At 43.7% G+C, this 16,539-nt stretch overlaps 1 protein-coding gene across 1 annotated transcript in view; it reads left to right on the forward strand.

Moving 5' to 3' along the window:
* The window catches only part of SHROOM3 (shroom family member 3), a 153,210-nt gene that overhangs the window by 44,015 nt on the left and 92,656 nt on the right, over positions 1 to 16,539 (forward strand). Inside the window, exon 2 of the mRNA XM_010575507.1 lies at positions 1,844 to 1,998. The gene's annotated coding sequence lies outside the window, so the exon portion shown is untranslated. The remainder of the gene's footprint in view (positions 1 to 1,843; positions 1,999 to 16,539) is intronic.

The following is a 16,539-nucleotide window of genomic DNA, read 5'->3' on the forward strand; positions in this document are numbered from 1 at the left end:
CAAGAATGCCTTTTCTCCATTGTATATGATCTAACATAACAAACCAAAACCAAACAAAATCCCATAAACTTGACTATATCACAAGTTTATCTAACCATAGTATCCCACTCTATTGTATTTCATTGAAATGACACCCACCTGTTTTCCTTTACAGCAGCAACAAACTGGAGCAATACTGCACTTTTAGTTTGTCATTTATTTATGCTGGAAGCAAGGTCTAATGTTTCATCTCTCACCCTTCCTGGTAATTGTGATACAAGGCTCTTTATATGAAGTCTCATTCCTGTGGTTTTTACCCATTCTTAAGAAGAAAAGAAAAACCTCATTCATCAGTGGAATGACTTCCTGGTAGGATGAATGACAATGATTTTTACCTACCTTTGTAGGGGGTTCAGAGCATTTAGTAGCTAAGTTTGTGGAAGTCAGATTTTAAGTTTTAGAAGGTACATGAGCTGGAATACTATTTTTCAGAAGAACATATCAGCTTTGCCTGTGAGAAATCGCCATTCAACACTGAAACTAATGTTCTGGTAAAAATCTGGGTAATACATCTATATGTGCTGAGTTACATGTCTGGGTTATGGCTCCATTACACTTTGCCTGGCATGACTTGAAATAAAAGTAACTTCCAGAAGTGTTTGTGCAATTTCACTGCTTAGAAAATGGTACTCCTGCAAATAGCAGCCCTTCCCCTGGCTGGATCAGAATCTTAATCCAATTCAGACACATTTATTTGTCTCAGTATGATGTCTGGGAAGGTGAAGGCCTGAAAGAAGAGGTTATACTTCTGATGTGCCATGAGATGTTATACTTAAGTGTGAGTTGCATGACAGTTGCTAACACAGGTCACAACTTCTGTTGACCAGGGACTGCCAGGTGCTTTGAATATCAGATTTTGTGGTGGTAAGTTTTGTAATAAAAGCTGTATCAGTTGCAGTCTGAACCGGTGGCACTCCTGAGTCTCCAGAAACTAAGGATTTGCAGTGCATTAACCTGTATATAACCTGGCCCTCTGCTATGCTAGTATGCCTTTGCAGAGAGGTAGTGCATTAGTGCACAAGGCTGAGATTCAGAGATTCTGGGCCAAATTTTCTTGTCTTCTGCCTTGTCACTTATTTTTTTGCAGACTTGGTGTATATCTGCTGGCACACTGATGGAGAATCAATGTGCATGAAGAGCTACACAGTGTATGTGATGGACCATGCAAAACAGAGGAAAGTGCCCTAGGATTCTCCTTCTAGCTTTGCCACTACATAGCCTTCACCAGGCTGCTTACTTTCTCATAAAATTAAAATAGTTGTCTACTTGCTTTAAATCCCTAGCTGAAAAACCCCACAGAGGTGCTGCATGTCATTAACTACATACACCTATGTGCACCTGCTTTCTTGCTGGCCAGTAAGCAAGAAGCTGTTGTTAATCAGCCAGCTAGATCACAAAGAGGAGCTTGAACAAAAAAATCACATCCAAGCTCTTCTAATCCCAGCTTTGCCCTTGGGCTTGTGCCTGGGTACTCTTATCAGGAGGCGTTCCATGGCTCTTTTGCTGGCTTTTACTGCTTCCAAATACCAAAGACTTTTCAGGCTTATTCAAAACAATGCTTCTTGGCAGAATTAATTTGGCTGCTGGTCCCCAGCTTCCATCTATATGAAATGTAGGGGAGGCAAGCACAGACCTTTGAGGAAGCTGGCTGGCAAAGGGAGACAATGTTTCTTAGTCAGAGAGCTCCAGTTTGGGGCTGGTAGACTTAATTCCTTCAACAGAAATGCATGCTTAGCTCTGCATGTGATAGCCAAGCTGTGGCAGGCATGTCTCACCATTTCTTTCTCCTCTCTTTCCTGTGCAGATTGAGGAGGGAGGTAAAGCAGACTCCCTGCCTTCCAAGCTGCAGGCTGGTGACGAAGTGGTGAACATCAACGAGGTGGAACTGAGCAGCTCCAGGAGAGAGGCCATCTCCCTGGTTAAAGGGTCCTACAAGAAACTGAAGCTAGTCGTCCGCAGGTAGGCAAGATCCAACACTCCTTCCCTCCCTCTCTCCTGCCCTGCAGGGTGTCGCACCCATTCCCCTCACATCTCTGGCTGAAAGCCTATGACTTGGCCTGATCTTGGCGAAAGCCTTGTTTTAAGCACACAGGCATGAGCCCAAGGGCAAATGTTTGTTCTTTTCAGCCAACATTTCTATGACTTCTTTGTCACTGATAGGCCCAAGCATGTGAAATACTTATCCAAATCTCTTCCACTGCTCCCCTGCCACATGACAATCTAGGATTCCTGTTCAGTGATTTACAAGCAGTCCCGTCTTCCTTCAAAGTGCTTGGGGCTCCCTGTGAAAGGGTGGCAGTTCTGTACATAGCTCTTGCCTCATTTGCTGCATGTTATCACTGTTGCTGTGACAGCAGAAAGATTTCCACTGGCTTCAGCAAGATTTGGAGCTGTTTTGTGTTCTGCAGGTAAGCGATAGTGTGGCTGTGCTGACTATGAGCAGTCTTACCAATGTTGTACCCAGGATGTGATCTAGGGGGAAGAGCAGCCACCTCATCTGCATCTATTAAGCCACAGCCTCTGTGCTATCACTGAATGAGTGATCTCTCACATGTTCTGTGTCGCCTGTTTCCCTGGCTGTCAAAGGCCTTGTAAATGGTAATGAGTAGCGATGCCAGCGTGCTGGGTTTGATGGTGTGCTGAGCGTAACTCAGCTGACCAAATTGTGCCAATCCTCTTTGGTGACATGAATAACAAGTATGTTTGTCTTGGGGTGAGGACACAAAACTTGAATCTTGATGCGCATTTTGAATCAGAGGTGTTTGGATCTGGAATTGGAGGTGGGGTGTGTTTAAGACCTTAATAGAGACGCTTCCTGTATGTTTTTTTACTGTGGGCATGTGCAAACATTTTTTTCTGTGCCGGTTAGGTGGTAGCTGGTATCACTTTATGGAGTGCTCTGTTCTGAATTTCCACACTTAGCCAGAAAGGAATCTGGGGCAAGATCAGCATAGCAAAGGAGCTGTCATTAGCCAAACAAAAGGTGTCACCTCGGGTCGCTAAGTTGGAACAACTGACTGACATCTGAGTGGTGATGTCCGAGTAGGGCAGGTATGGACAGCTGACACCGTCCTGCTCCCTGCAGTATGTTTCGTGCTTTTGCTGGCTATATTCTGTTGTTTACTTAAAGCACCTTTAGGTACTGACAATGACTTTGTGACAAACTCTGAATATTCGTATACAGAACTGTTAGGTGGTTTGTGTAGCCATTGGGAGGATATTTGCAAAAGTAGTTCATTGCAGTTTGAGTGTTTACCAAAAGTAAATGGCTTTTATTTAAGGCCTATGTAGATTGTAGTCCAACTGTATTGACTGAATAAAGTGTTTAATTCAAACTAAGTTAGCAAAATTGTGAGAAGAGAACCCTTCTGTCGCAGTTTAATTTCATTTTGCCGAGATGAACTATTAAAATAACTGGTTCTGTTTGGTGTAAATTGAGAATTGTTTCTGGTGTTTGATCTGTCCACCTAAGAGGTAAAAAGAAAAGGAAAGAAGAAAGGGTAGACAAGCAAAGACTGGAGTCCCATTGCAGTTCTTTCATCCCAGACTTTTTCCTCTCCACTTCACTTAGATATTTTCATGAGCAACATTTCTCTGGTGGAGACTAAAACCTGCTCATGTTGTGAAAAGCCCTTTTGCAGCCTACAAACTGGAAAAAGTACATTGGGAAGATCAATTCCTGTGTGTCTCAAACTGGACACCAGGATTGAATAAGCACTCTCTGCCTGGATACGTATGCGCACACACATACACACACGTGCACACATGCACATATATGTATGTATGCATATATGTCTTTATACACAGAGAAGTGATATACTCAAGGTCAGCAGTGTCATAGCCAAGGCAAAATGCAGCAGTTCCTAATATTTCCTTGGGAGGTGCCTGAATCATGGGACCACATCTCTTAGAAAGCTTTGAGGCCTCTTTCTTCAAGCTAAAAGAGAAAATGAGCAACTTTTAAATTTCCTTGACTAGTTTTTCACAGGCAGTAGGAATCATGAGAGGCAGAGCAATCCCAGTGGGCCTCAATCATATGGTTCTCATTACGGTTGATGAGTTATTGAAAGAGGAGGTGATCGACCTCTGAAAAAATTTACAGTCAGACAGCAGTGTTTTATGTTCCGAAATTACACATCACAGTGTAACTTAATAGTTTCTCTCTCCATTATTTTTAAGTTCCCAAGACCTTTTCACCTTTTCTTCTCCTTTTTAATGCAAGTATGCAAGAGTATTTGATGAGTATTATAATGAACTTGAAGAAAATTTGGTTTGGAGCCTTTCATGGTTTCATTTCATCACCACTAAAAAGATCAAGCATGTTAAGAGGTATTACATTCACATACTATTCCCTTGCCAAGGTACTTTAAGCCCTGCGTGCACATTTAAAGCTCAGTGACAATCCAGAAACTTAGAACTGCAAAACTGGAATTAAGAGCTAAGACCCCAGCCTTCAGTTCAGGTAATTTGACACAGTCCCGGCTGACCCTGCAGTCCTGGCATGAAAGCAGCGAAAGAACAAAAATGTGAGGTCCTGACTGCTTTGTGGGCAGTGGGTCACAAGTTTTTCTGTATTCTCTCCATCACCAAAGGCGGCAAGACTCAGCACTCTGGCCAGCTGGTGACAAGGTAGAAGTCTGATTTTGTCTCCAGTGCTAGAGGGAAAGTGGATGAGAAGGGATAAAAGAAGGATCCCAGAGAAGAATGGTGAGAAAGAGGAAAGCAGTGAGGGGAAAGTGATTTCTGCATTAAATAAAAGCTTCCAACAATATGAAATTAAATGAGGCAAGATAGAAAAGAAACAAATTAAGGAAAGCAGCTCAGTACAGAACCTGAGCCACATGGAGCCTTCATCTCAGCTAGGGGGATGCTGCTGGGCAGGCAGCACATCTGTGTGATGAAATGTGAACAAACAAAGGTTTACAAGCCAGACTTGAGTTAAAGCTACAGCACCAAGGATGTGGAGATTATCTTCACCCCAGACATAATGAGTTTAGCCATTAAGACTGGTAAAGGAAGCACTAGTGTCCTTCCCACTTGGGATTGTTTTTTGTTGTGTGGACAAGAAGATGATGTTTTGCAGTACTACATCATCTGAAAATAAATTATATTTGGAATGGATTAGGGTTGCTGGCTGCAAATACCAGCAGTTTGAAGACTCACTGACCAGTCATTTGTGACCTGAATTTTTCGTCTGTGATTTCAGTATTCATGAGAGCTCTTGCTTAGGGAGTGACACAAACTCACACTGACATGGACTTTACCCCTTAAAAGTCATATGGAAACAATAGCAAAGTCTGCTTGGTGTATGTGGTTTTGGTTCTTTCCAAAGCATATTCAAGGTCAGCGTGTTTTTGAAGGTTTGATTGTTTGTTTTTCAAATTAACAACTCAGGAGCTTTCTATAGCAGTGTGATAGTGACACCAGACATCTCAATGGACAGAAAGCGCAGATTTTTTTATTCAGATGTATTGTAGTGAGACCATCAAACAGAGGACCAACAGAATACATTTGTGTAGCCCATGAAGCATACTCAGATTGCTAGTTGATCTTGGTTTTTATTTTAGGGCAAAGGTAAGCTTTTACTACCAGTGACAGCAGATTGAGCCTCTACTGTTAAATGATTTTTCATGGATGCTCTCTAGCTGCATTTTGTTTGTCTCATCCTCAGCTCAGGAGCCCTCAACGGCAGTTTTCAAATGTTCAGCTTTCTCTGCTTCTTTAACAGCGCTGCTCCTATCTAACTTGTTTAAAAGGCTGTTCCTAAAGCCAGTTCCTTTCTTTCCGCCCATTCCTTGCTACCTCCCTGCACTTGTTTTGCCCATTCATTTCCAATACAATAGACTCAGACATGTATGTATTTGTTCATTCCTGTAGACCTCAGGTCTGTAACTGGTGTGCTGTGAGGAAGCTTGCTGATACTTCACACTTCATTGTGCTGAAGCCAGAATAAGCCAGAGTAAGAGCTACTCTGCATCTCAGAGAATTAGAAAGCCTTACTGAGTGTACTTTAGGTGCATTTTCCAGTCCCTGCTAAGTCGAGTTACAATTTCCTGCCTCACATACCCTGCTGCTAGTATCTTTTGTGTGCTTGCTGCTGGCAAGGTGGATTTAGCTTGGTGGTCCGCTCTAGTCCTTCTGCCATCTGATTCTTAAGATGCTTAGAATTGTACAACAAAATTACCTGTTTTCTCCTTCCCTGATTTTTAATACAGGGCTTTTCAGGACACTGTCCTCTGCTGGCCCAGAAGAAAGCATATTCATTTCATTCTGATATATTTCATACCTGAGCAGTCATCAGGCAAAAAACATACTGCTGCTTGAGCTTTCAGTCCTGCTAGACAGATCAAATTGCCACAGGTAAACAGAGTGAGCGAAGGGAACAGCCTTTAAAATTACCACTGGGCAAAGCGACAAGATAGCATTGCGCTACAGGGAAGAACAAGCAAGTATCGCTCTACTGGTGACAGGCTATGAGAGTGAGCCAAGAAGCTAGGTTCTCAGAAGAGAGGTCTCCACAAGTATTTCCCATTATAGTCTTCAGTATGTCTATATCACTGCTGGTGACAAATGTCTCTCACTGTGGGTATGAGCAGACCCAGTTCCATCAAGCCTGAGGAATCCACAGGCTGATGCTGGGGAGATCTTTTTGCTCACGGTTTGCCAATTTGGGAACATAGGTTTGAATCACTATGAGAAACTGGAGAGGCCAGTTTGTTTAATTTTGTAGCGGGAGGCTTGCCCACTGTCCTCAGTAAACCACCTTAGATAGTTTTTGGTACTCAGTTGATCTTTAACCAGCTGGAGGAGACTGAGTGTTTGAAAGGTAAACCTATAACCCACAGAAATAAGGCTTAGCTGTTTAATTGTGAAAAATGGGTTATATTTTCCAACTTTTTTTTTCTGTCACTTCCTCTCCAACTTCAGTGTCTAAGCAGAGTTGGGTGCAATTAAAAAAAGACCCAGGCCTTTTCAGTGCTATCAGTTTGATCTAATTGTGTCGTGCATGCTTGTATCGGCTGAAGATAAGGCTCAGAATGTGGGCATTGCCTTGTCTGCTTTACAGCGACCACAGTGGCCTACAGCAGTTGCCAAAAATAGACTTTTCCACAGGTCAGTAAGCAAGAATAGCTGTCAGAGCGTCACACTGTTTACATAGTTTTACATTCAACATGTTCGTAACAGCAGCAATTAGATCACTGAGGCATGATGGCAAATGTAGCTGTTCTGCGAATATCATGCTGAAGGGAACCACAGTCACAGGGACAACAACTCTCAGACACCCTTTCTAACACAAACACTGTTTGAACTAAGGCCTCCTACAAGCCATTCCTTAGAGTTGCTGTGGCATTCACTGTTGCCTGGTGCAGGGAGGGCAGAGGTGAAAACATGAAGTCATTCTTGTTGAGACGACAGTATGTTGTGAAGTGAGCTTGCCACGGGCAGTTTGGTCCATGTTCTTGGTGGGTGTAAAGCAGCTCCACTGACTTGACTGGAGTACAGATGGTTACCTCAGGTCAGAATTTGGTCCTTTGATTCTTTATACTCTTGGATCCAGCGTCAGTCTTGGTTAATGAATGCAAAGCTCTATTAAAATTTGCTAGTGGAACAGCAAGTAAAAATTTTCTGCAGAGAATTACCAATGGTTTAGGCTCTTACTCTACACGCTGACATGCAGGAGTCCTGCAGAGCTCTTCTGGGGTGTTGTTTTTAGGGTTCAGGCTAGCACATAGGTTCTGACTTGGGATGTGAGGAGCTCTGATGGTGACCCTTCAAACCTGTGAGACCATGTGAAGTACGAATCTCAAACGAGCTGCGGTTTACAGCAAAACTGCATACCTCCAATACTCGCAACATGTGTGTTCCTAGCATATATTTGATCATAGAGATATAAGTGACCATAAGAAGCTTGCTCAAGTATTATTTATGTGGTATATACAATATTATATCAAAGATGAAGTACATTCAGTTCCTATAGCATATAGTTGCCCTAACGTCTTGTTGCACTCTTGAGGCTCAAGGCACACAAGCTTAGTGCTTCTGAGGCTACTACAGTAAAAGCCACCCCTCAGCCTTGCTCTTCTCCAAAGCCGCCCATGAGCAAAGCCTCTGCTCATACAAATCGGCAGTAGCTTGAATGGAGATGTGATGTTTTGGGCTCGGTGCTAGCTATCACTATTGAGATAGATACTGCAATTAAAGTATGTAGCTGCTGCTGCTCCTGATACCTGCTAACAGCTTTACTAACGGTTTTACCTGTCCTAAGGGTATGCGTTTGCCCCGTTCTCATGGTATGTTTTATGTAGAGTGAAGGACATTTGACTGTATCATCTCTCTCTTTCTGGGGCAGCTCTGTAGTGAGGTGTAAGTAAACAAAGAGATACAAACATAGCAAAGATCTGTATTCAAGGCAGTTGGTTTTCTATTTTCAGTGTTAGTGGCTGGTGGTTTGTGTCTGCCCCAAGCTTAGCAGTGCCTGCAATTCTTTTCCGCCTCAAAGAGCCTTAGACTAAAAATACAAGTCAAATAAAGGAGTGGGGATAAGAAACATTATCCTCATTTTCCTGTTGTGCTAAAAACTGTACAAAAAGAAAGGATTAAGCTTATCCTTGGCTATAACCATAATCTGCGTGTTCGTTTTCATGCTTCCCTACAGATTCCCTGCGTCACTTGGGTTATTCAGCTTATTCTCTTGGCACATCCCTGTCCCTGGCCCCCCTTGCCTGAATGATGAGACCTGGGGGAGATGCTGGGAGAAGTACGCTACAGCCCTGAGACCGGGACTGTCAGAGGGAAGCTGGCTAATTCAGGCGCTGAGCAGACTGAGAATTCACCCAGGGATGCATCCCCTGGAAACACCAGTCCTGTGGCAGATGAAAACCTGCTGCTAAGTGCCAGGGGCCGTCTCATGCTTACGCAGATGCTGCTGGGGCTGGCAGGACGTTGGATGTGTGGGTATATTTGTTCTGCTCTTATCCTCGTCTTGACATGTCTGCTTTTGGGTGCTGTCAGGGAAAAGATTCTGGGCTACATGGGCCTCCCCTCTGCCACAGTATGGCCAGTGTTATGTTTTCAGGCAAATCTGGTTCTGATCAACTCATTTAAAGACCTCTGTGGCAAGACCAGGAATTAAACCCAGACATCCTGACTACTTAGACCTATGCCATAGCTACAAAGTTGTTCTTCTTTTGGCAGCAAATTGCTGTAACCAAGGCTTTAAAAAAAAAGGAAGAAAAAGTCTTCCACTCTACCTGATAAATTACACTATCGAAGTGTCGAAGTATGGGAGGAAGATGTCAGTACAACTGACATCTGAGGCTCAGAGCTGATTCAGGCCCATGGAAATTGGTGGAAAGATTCCCACAGACTCAAAAAGGCTTTGGCTCAGACCCTCACTGAGCAGTGATTTCCCTCATTGACCAGGAGAAAATGGGCTATTCCTAGAGAGAGGGGAAGCTGCTGGCATTTTTACAAAAAGACAAGTGCCAACACAATTCTTCAAAGAACTCTGTGGACTAATCCTTCCCTCTTATGACACTAATGTAATTTTGTGTCGTATTTGACAGTGTGCCAAAAAATTGCATCGAATAAATCCAAGTTTTGTGAATGAAATTAATCAGAATAGGCATTGGCTCACACCCCACTCTGTAGCAGTGCAGAAGCATGTTTCCAAAGAGCTGCTGTATGGTGCAGTTATGTTTTGTTCAGTGATGATGACTCGGGGAACAGGAGAAAGGAAAGTTTCATGCACATAGAATTCTTAAGACTGACAGCTGAGAGGCCAAAGCTGGCATTAACACTAGTAGGGGGCTGGCAGGGTGGTCTTGTGACTAGCACTGTTGCATGTTTGGTTGTGAACTCCTCCACAGCATTCCAGTGCACCCCTGGTCTTGCCTCCTTGTTTGTCGGCTCCCTATCTGCCAGGTGTCACTGATGTTCTCTTGCATGAGATCTTGGGACAGGGAGGGACTCTTTTAAAGTGCATCTTTTTAACACTCTGAAAAAATGAGCCTTCAGCTGGAGTCTTACATGAGGAGGCAGCTCCTCAGCTGATGCACATGGGTGCAACGAGCCAAAGCCCATCAGGGTGCTGACCCATTGTTTGTACAGTGTTTCTGAGGTCTGTACAGCCTATTCTCAGGTAAGTAAAGGCTTTAAAATTTGCTTGTGTTGGTTCAAACTGGTAAGTCTTTAACTATCTCAAGCATCAGTATTTTCATTAGAGGAGTTTTCTTTGCATTCATCAAAATGTTTGCAGTTCCTATCTCCTTAGGAAGGGTCAATGCAAAACACAGGGCAGACAGCTAAGAGGTGAACAGAATTTAATTTTGAAATCACTGGCAACAGGCTTACTGTCTAGGATTTAATTAGCTACAGCTTAGGACTGCCAGGCTTTTAGGAAATTTCCCACAGTGCATAATAAATGTAAAGAAGATCTAGATACAGTTTCTGAAAAAAGATTTAGGCCACTGATGGGGACAGTGGGAAAATGCCTTGGAAAAAAAAAATGCCAGCCACCATAATGTGTTATCCTATATGAGACATTAAAGAGTGACCCCTCACCTGGAACTGCATTAGAAACACAGCAATTTCTTGCCACTTCCACTCTGCATTAGCTGCTTCTTTCACCGAGTGCATTTGGATTAGTTTGCCTTCTTCAGGCAATAATCAAACTGGGGTTTGATTTGTCAGAAAGTGACACTGGAAAAGCTGGGAAATCTCTGCCAGCACCGTACAAAGTGCTTTTTAGGGTGTGAATCTCCTTCTTTTGGAATTTCCTGAGGATTAAGTTGGAGTTGGATCATATCATGATAGTATGAAAACTCGAACAAACAAGCATGTGTTCTCCGCCTGATCTGTGCCTCACTTCTCTATCTGTGACTGTGTCTAGGCTGACCTTTAGTCAATAGGGCAAATACCTGGACTTGCGTGAGGTTCTGGTTACCTGTACAGGTGCAAAGGACTGCAGGATGACAGCTTCACAAGGCAGCTGCAGGGGGAGAACTGAGAATAACTGAATTTCATCATCTTTAATGTAAGAAGCTACAGCTGCATGGCTTTCATTTCAAGAGCTGACTATGAATACTGATTTATAAGGGGTTTGTTAGTTGCATGGCATTGATATGTGCTGATGTATACATATCCTTAGCTGGGTTAAATATTTGTTTTGCTCAGCTACACTAGTTTCCCAGGAATATAAAACACTTTCTCAGAAAATTTTCCATGCTTTTCCTGCTTGATCCAAGGTTTCCTGTGAAAGCAAGGTAGGGTCAGGAAAGGCTAATGAACACTAACATAATCCTACTGATATAAATTGAGGTTGTCTGGATTTACTTCAGTAAAACAGATGTTAGGGTGTAGTGGTCACTGTAACTACTTTACATTTTTTCATGAATGAGCTTGTATGGGTCATCCAAATCCCTTGGTATTGTTTCTCCCTTGTGGCTGGATAAATGGAATATCTCAGTCAAAAGAATAATGAAGAGCAGAAACTGCTCTTTGATACAGACAGTATCAAATGGTCTTTTATATGCATGAATCTTCCTGTTTGTAGTGAAAGGCAGCCTAACTCACTCACACAAATGCAGGTGGACAAAGAGTATTCACGTGTATGCACCTGGCCAAAACACTGGCTATGCCAATAGCTCTAGAATATAGAACTTTTTTCCCAGTACCCCTTTCTTCAGCTTTCTACCTGCTTTGACTTTGACAATAGAAGGGAGACAGAGTCGGTCTTCAGTACATGTATGTAAAACATTTTCATGGAGGTTATACCTGCATAAGTACATCATAACTTTTTTTTGTATTAAAGAATGCCTAAGCTAATTAGAATTGGAAATGCTGGTTAAAAAAATACATCCTTCAGAAGCTGAAAAGAGCCAGTTAACTCAGCTCAGAGTTACCCCTTAGTCTTCTGTGTCTACCAGGCTTTTAAAAATTATTGCTATCATGATGTGAAATTGCAAGAGGTGAATGGAGGCAGTCAGTGCCATTCTCTGTCCTAGGGAGACAGGCAACTCCTCCAGTATGCTGGTGTTTGGCCTGGGGCACTAGGTTCGGTTCCTCCTGCTGATAGATATTTTTATGTGGCATTACTCCTTATACTTGCCTCCCTCATAAAAGGCAGGTACAGCTCTCCTGCCTGTAGGGTGTCAGGAAGTTAACTGCATTGAAGAGGATGATGCATTCAGACTCTTGAAGTAAAGGGGACATTGAAGTGGAGAAGGTGTCGTAAAAAGTATGGGTGAGATTGTGAATAAAGTATGTTTTGATCTAACAGCCTGACTGGGGAAGAGAAATATTTGGAGTGAAATGGAAGTGAAATTGTGTGTTCTGTTTGGCCTGAAATGAAACATTTTGCTCCTGGTAGGAAAAGCATATTAATTTAATATACGTAACATGTATTTAATGGATGTTTTCAGCATTTTCTTGGATGTTAAGGTAGCCTGGCTGAGTAGAGGGTAACTGAACCTCTCTGGTTGCATCAGGCTGAGATCCTCTGTATCACGATGGGTCCAGTCTGTTGAGGGCGACGCACTTTTCTGTGATATTTCCATGGACTTTGTACAGAGCCGCATGCCCACAGCCTTCTCCTCTGCCGGGGCTCAGGCCTGGCGCTTTGGCGCAAGGGAAGAGGCAGTGGGACCCTCAGAGCTGCCGGTTGGCACAGGGGAACCATTGTGGGTGTCTTTTTCAACCCTGAACCTGCAGTCAAATTGCTGTGCCCTAACTGGTGGGCCAGTGAGCAGCAGGGATTGATGTCCCTGCTACACCTCTCCACAGTGGGTTTTTATCCACCACCCTTACTCCTTATTCCCAATTACATTTTTGCAATAAAATTTGAGTGGTGAATTTTGAGAGAAATAACAAATAAATGCTACCTGGCAGCTGAAAACACTTCTTTATTGAATACAGTTTCTTTTCTCCTCTCTCCCCCAAAAGCCCACTGTTAATTATAACAGGGGGCCAACCACCAATCTGCAGGGAGCCAGGACAGAGCTGGCTGGCACTTTCACTCAGCAAATTTCCCCTTTCCTCACGGTCTCTGCTCCTGTCTGTCAGGCCTGCTGACGACTGCTTGGTAGGAGGGCGGTAATCTGAGCTGCCTCTGCTGAGTAAACCTCCTGCTTTTTACTGCGGGATTAGTCCTGAGGTGCCTCTGTGGACAGCACCTGTATCTGCAACTTGTTATCTTAATCGCTATGCTCCTGTTTCTCCACTTTCCGAGGCGGTAGTGCCATTCCCTCCTGGGAGGACTGCGCTCACCAAATTTCAGGCTGCCTCCGTCTCAAGGATGGGAATACCTGAGACTTGGTCTGGTGTCTCAAAAGGTAAGCAGCCTCTCAACAGCTACAGCAAAGCAAGCCGGGCACAGCTTTGTGCCTTCGGAGGCAGTAGGACCTCGCAGCAGGGCTTTGGGAGCGGGAGGACAGGAGTCATAAAGGACCCTGTTGGTCCCAAACGTCATGAGCATCATAAACTTCAGAGCACATGAGGGTTCATGCAGTGCCATGGGGGATTTTTCAGCTGCTGTTTTAAGCGTGCTCGCAGCAAATGGGAAGTCAGTGCTGTGCCACTGCTCAGGTTCTGTCACTGTGAAGCTGTTGAGGGGTGTAAGCAAATCTGTTGGGTTTTAGGCTAGAAAAGTGACAGAAGATCTTAGGAGAGGTGAACTTCGGAGAGCCTCTGGAGTTGTTCAGCATGTTTAAGGCCATTCCCTCCCTTGGTGTCAAAGGGGGCTAATAATGCCATGCACTTGGGACACTGTGAGCAGAGGATCTGACTCATATACACAGCATGATGTGTTGGGTGCATTTTACAGTTTTATAGTCTGGAAGAGTCTCTGCTCAAGTAAGTGGCACTCTTTTTGGCCTTCACCTTTTATAAGTTGAGAGTTGTTTAAAGTGGGTGTCAAACCAGGCCAACACTTTGCGTCAGTGTTTAATACAGATGGGCTAGCCATACAGTCTGGGATATATTGTTGTTTGACTAATGCAGTAACATTGCACATACATAGCAGAAAGAATGTGAAAGAGACTGATGCTTAGGAGATGGCAATCAGTATAGCTCCAGTATAGGCCTGCACAAATTTACATTCATTGAAGACCTGTCATGTATTATACACACCTATACGCCCTTTTAAGTTAGTTGTGAATCATAAAACTAAGTTCATTGAACTTTGATTTTGATTATTTCCTGAGACATTAGCTCCTTTAGTAAACCCATTAACTAATCTTTAAACTCATTACCTGCTTCACTGCTATTAGGATATCTTTAACTTTAGGTTTGTTTGGGGGTGGGGGTGAATATGGGCCAAACCTTTAGCTGTGCGCTTTAGCTGAAATGGTTGTAACTCTGTGTTTTTTCTACAATGTGATGATCCAGTCCGTTTAGTGAAAGTTGGCAGTGCAGGTGAAAGCAAGTTGAAGTGGTGCTAGTGGAATACTGGAGTCTGTGTCCCTGTCTATGTAAAATGGAGTAATTTTTGGGTGTAGATCATCTGCTTAAGAAAATCAACTTAAACCAGCCTGTTCTGAAGTACAGATGCAGCCACGACTTGCGAGTGCCGCACACTGCCTTGCCTAATAATGCACTCATTATTCCAATATTTGAAGAGCGGGGAGATTTTGACAATAAAACTAGAACTGGTTACAGTAACAAATTCCCAGTCACTTTAGGTTGCCCCAGATTTCCTCCTTTTGCCTTGCCTGAACCAGCTCCTTAAAACCAAATTCAAAGAAGCATCTGGCCAGGGAAAGACTGTGCCTGTGTTGTCAGTTTCAGTCCTTAGAGCACCCCACTGGCTTCTGACAAGCCAGCTGTCCCATCTGAGGAAGACGTGTGCACAGTGAGCGCATATATGTTCCTGCCTCCATACGTTTGCCTGCTCTCAGGAGCACACGGTTTCTTAAGTACATGCCGTCAGGGGCAAAACTAGTCAGCATGTGAGTAGCCCTAGAGATTGCTGAGGCAGTGGAGCTGACAGAGATCCACAGCAGGTAGGAAGAGGCTGTTTTACAGCACAGATCCCATCACCCTGAGGCATGGCCTGATGCCTGCATCGGTGGTCATGTTCCCAGGCTGCAGTGATGTGAGGAACCTCCTGTCCTTTGCTGGAGGACTCATGTACGTACACCGTGAGGCTGCAGGGAGCTCTGCAAAGGACAGCGTCAGCTGTTTCCTACTTGCATGTCTCCCATGGTGTGACTCTCTCCTGAGGGGGACTGCAGGCAGGCAGTATTGCAAACGAAGCGTTCAGCTATAAATTAGTGTGGACAATCATGTATGGGCAAGGGATTAGCTTGGGTCCTAATCCGCTACCTGCTTGAGTGATTTGACATCTCCTGTGGTCTTCATATCAGAGTGTAGATGAGCCGGACATATATTTCTCTCTGTTCCTGGGAACAATTTGAGCAGTGATTCAGTGCTCTGTAGTATATAACATGAAGAAAGGTGATGTACATAGTATCTGAAATTTGAAGAGATGCCTGAATTAAAGAGATTTGGTGGTCGCCTCCTTCAAGGGAGTTGAAAAAAATCATCTAGGGGTGATGTTACTGTTTTCTCTGGTCTGTTTAATAGTCTCTTAAAGATAAGTCTTTCTGAAGCCTTCAAAGGGTTAAAGGCAATACCTCATAGAAACCCAACTGGCTGAAGAAGTACCAGATATTAACATTTACCTCAGTTGCCAAAGCCCAGACATTTCTTTCTGCTTTTTAGAAATCACAGCCTGCGGGGACCATTTAGCAATAAATCGTAGCAACTTGGCTGTTATAGGGCAACCCATGTGCATAGGCACTTCAGGGCTGTGCCAGCATCTCCTTTGTTCAATAAAAGTAACAGCAGGAATTTGATTAAAGACTGATAGAAAAGAGAGGGAGAGAGAGGGAGAAACATAGGAAAGATTAAAGAAAGAAAGAGCCACCTGGAAACTTCATTCCTCCTTTATTTCTAACTTAAGCTCATAAATACCAAATCTAAACCATTGTGTGTGTGAGAGGGAGGGAAAATTTCCTGCATGCCTGCACAGAAAAGGCTGCACATGCAGTCGCACAAACCGACTTTTAGCAAAAGTCATACTCTTTTCTCAAACTTAATGCTTGCTCCTTGTCTGCATCAGAAGAAAAACAAACCAGAAAAAAAACTTTATCCCCCGGTGCTTTGGAAGGACAACATTTAGGAAGGTCAGGCAAGTCACAGCCATAAAGGAGAGTGCCGAAGGATTTTGGTTGAACCTGCTGACGAGCAGCGAGCACATTTCCCAGGCTGCCTTGGAGCAGCCCTGCAGCTCAGGACAATGCAAATGGCCAGCTGCACATGTCCAGTGCTGCTCTTCGTCGTTAGCCTACAGCATCTGCCGCTTTGTCTCCATCATTGTTGTAACCCCCCCCCGCCAAAAAAAAGAAGAAAAAACCAGTGACTCCAGCAGCCAAATGCAAATAATCCCCAAAGAGCCCTCTTATGTGTGATCAGCAAGCAACAGGCAAATCACATTCAAAT

The sequence above is a fragment of the Haliaeetus leucocephalus genome, unplaced genomic scaffold (assembly GCF_000737465.1).
Source record: "Haliaeetus leucocephalus isolate CR32 unplaced genomic scaffold, Haliaeetus_leucocephalus-4.0 Scaffold484, whole genome shotgun sequence".
NCBI lineage: Eukaryota > Metazoa > Chordata > Aves > Accipitriformes > Accipitridae > Haliaeetus > Haliaeetus leucocephalus.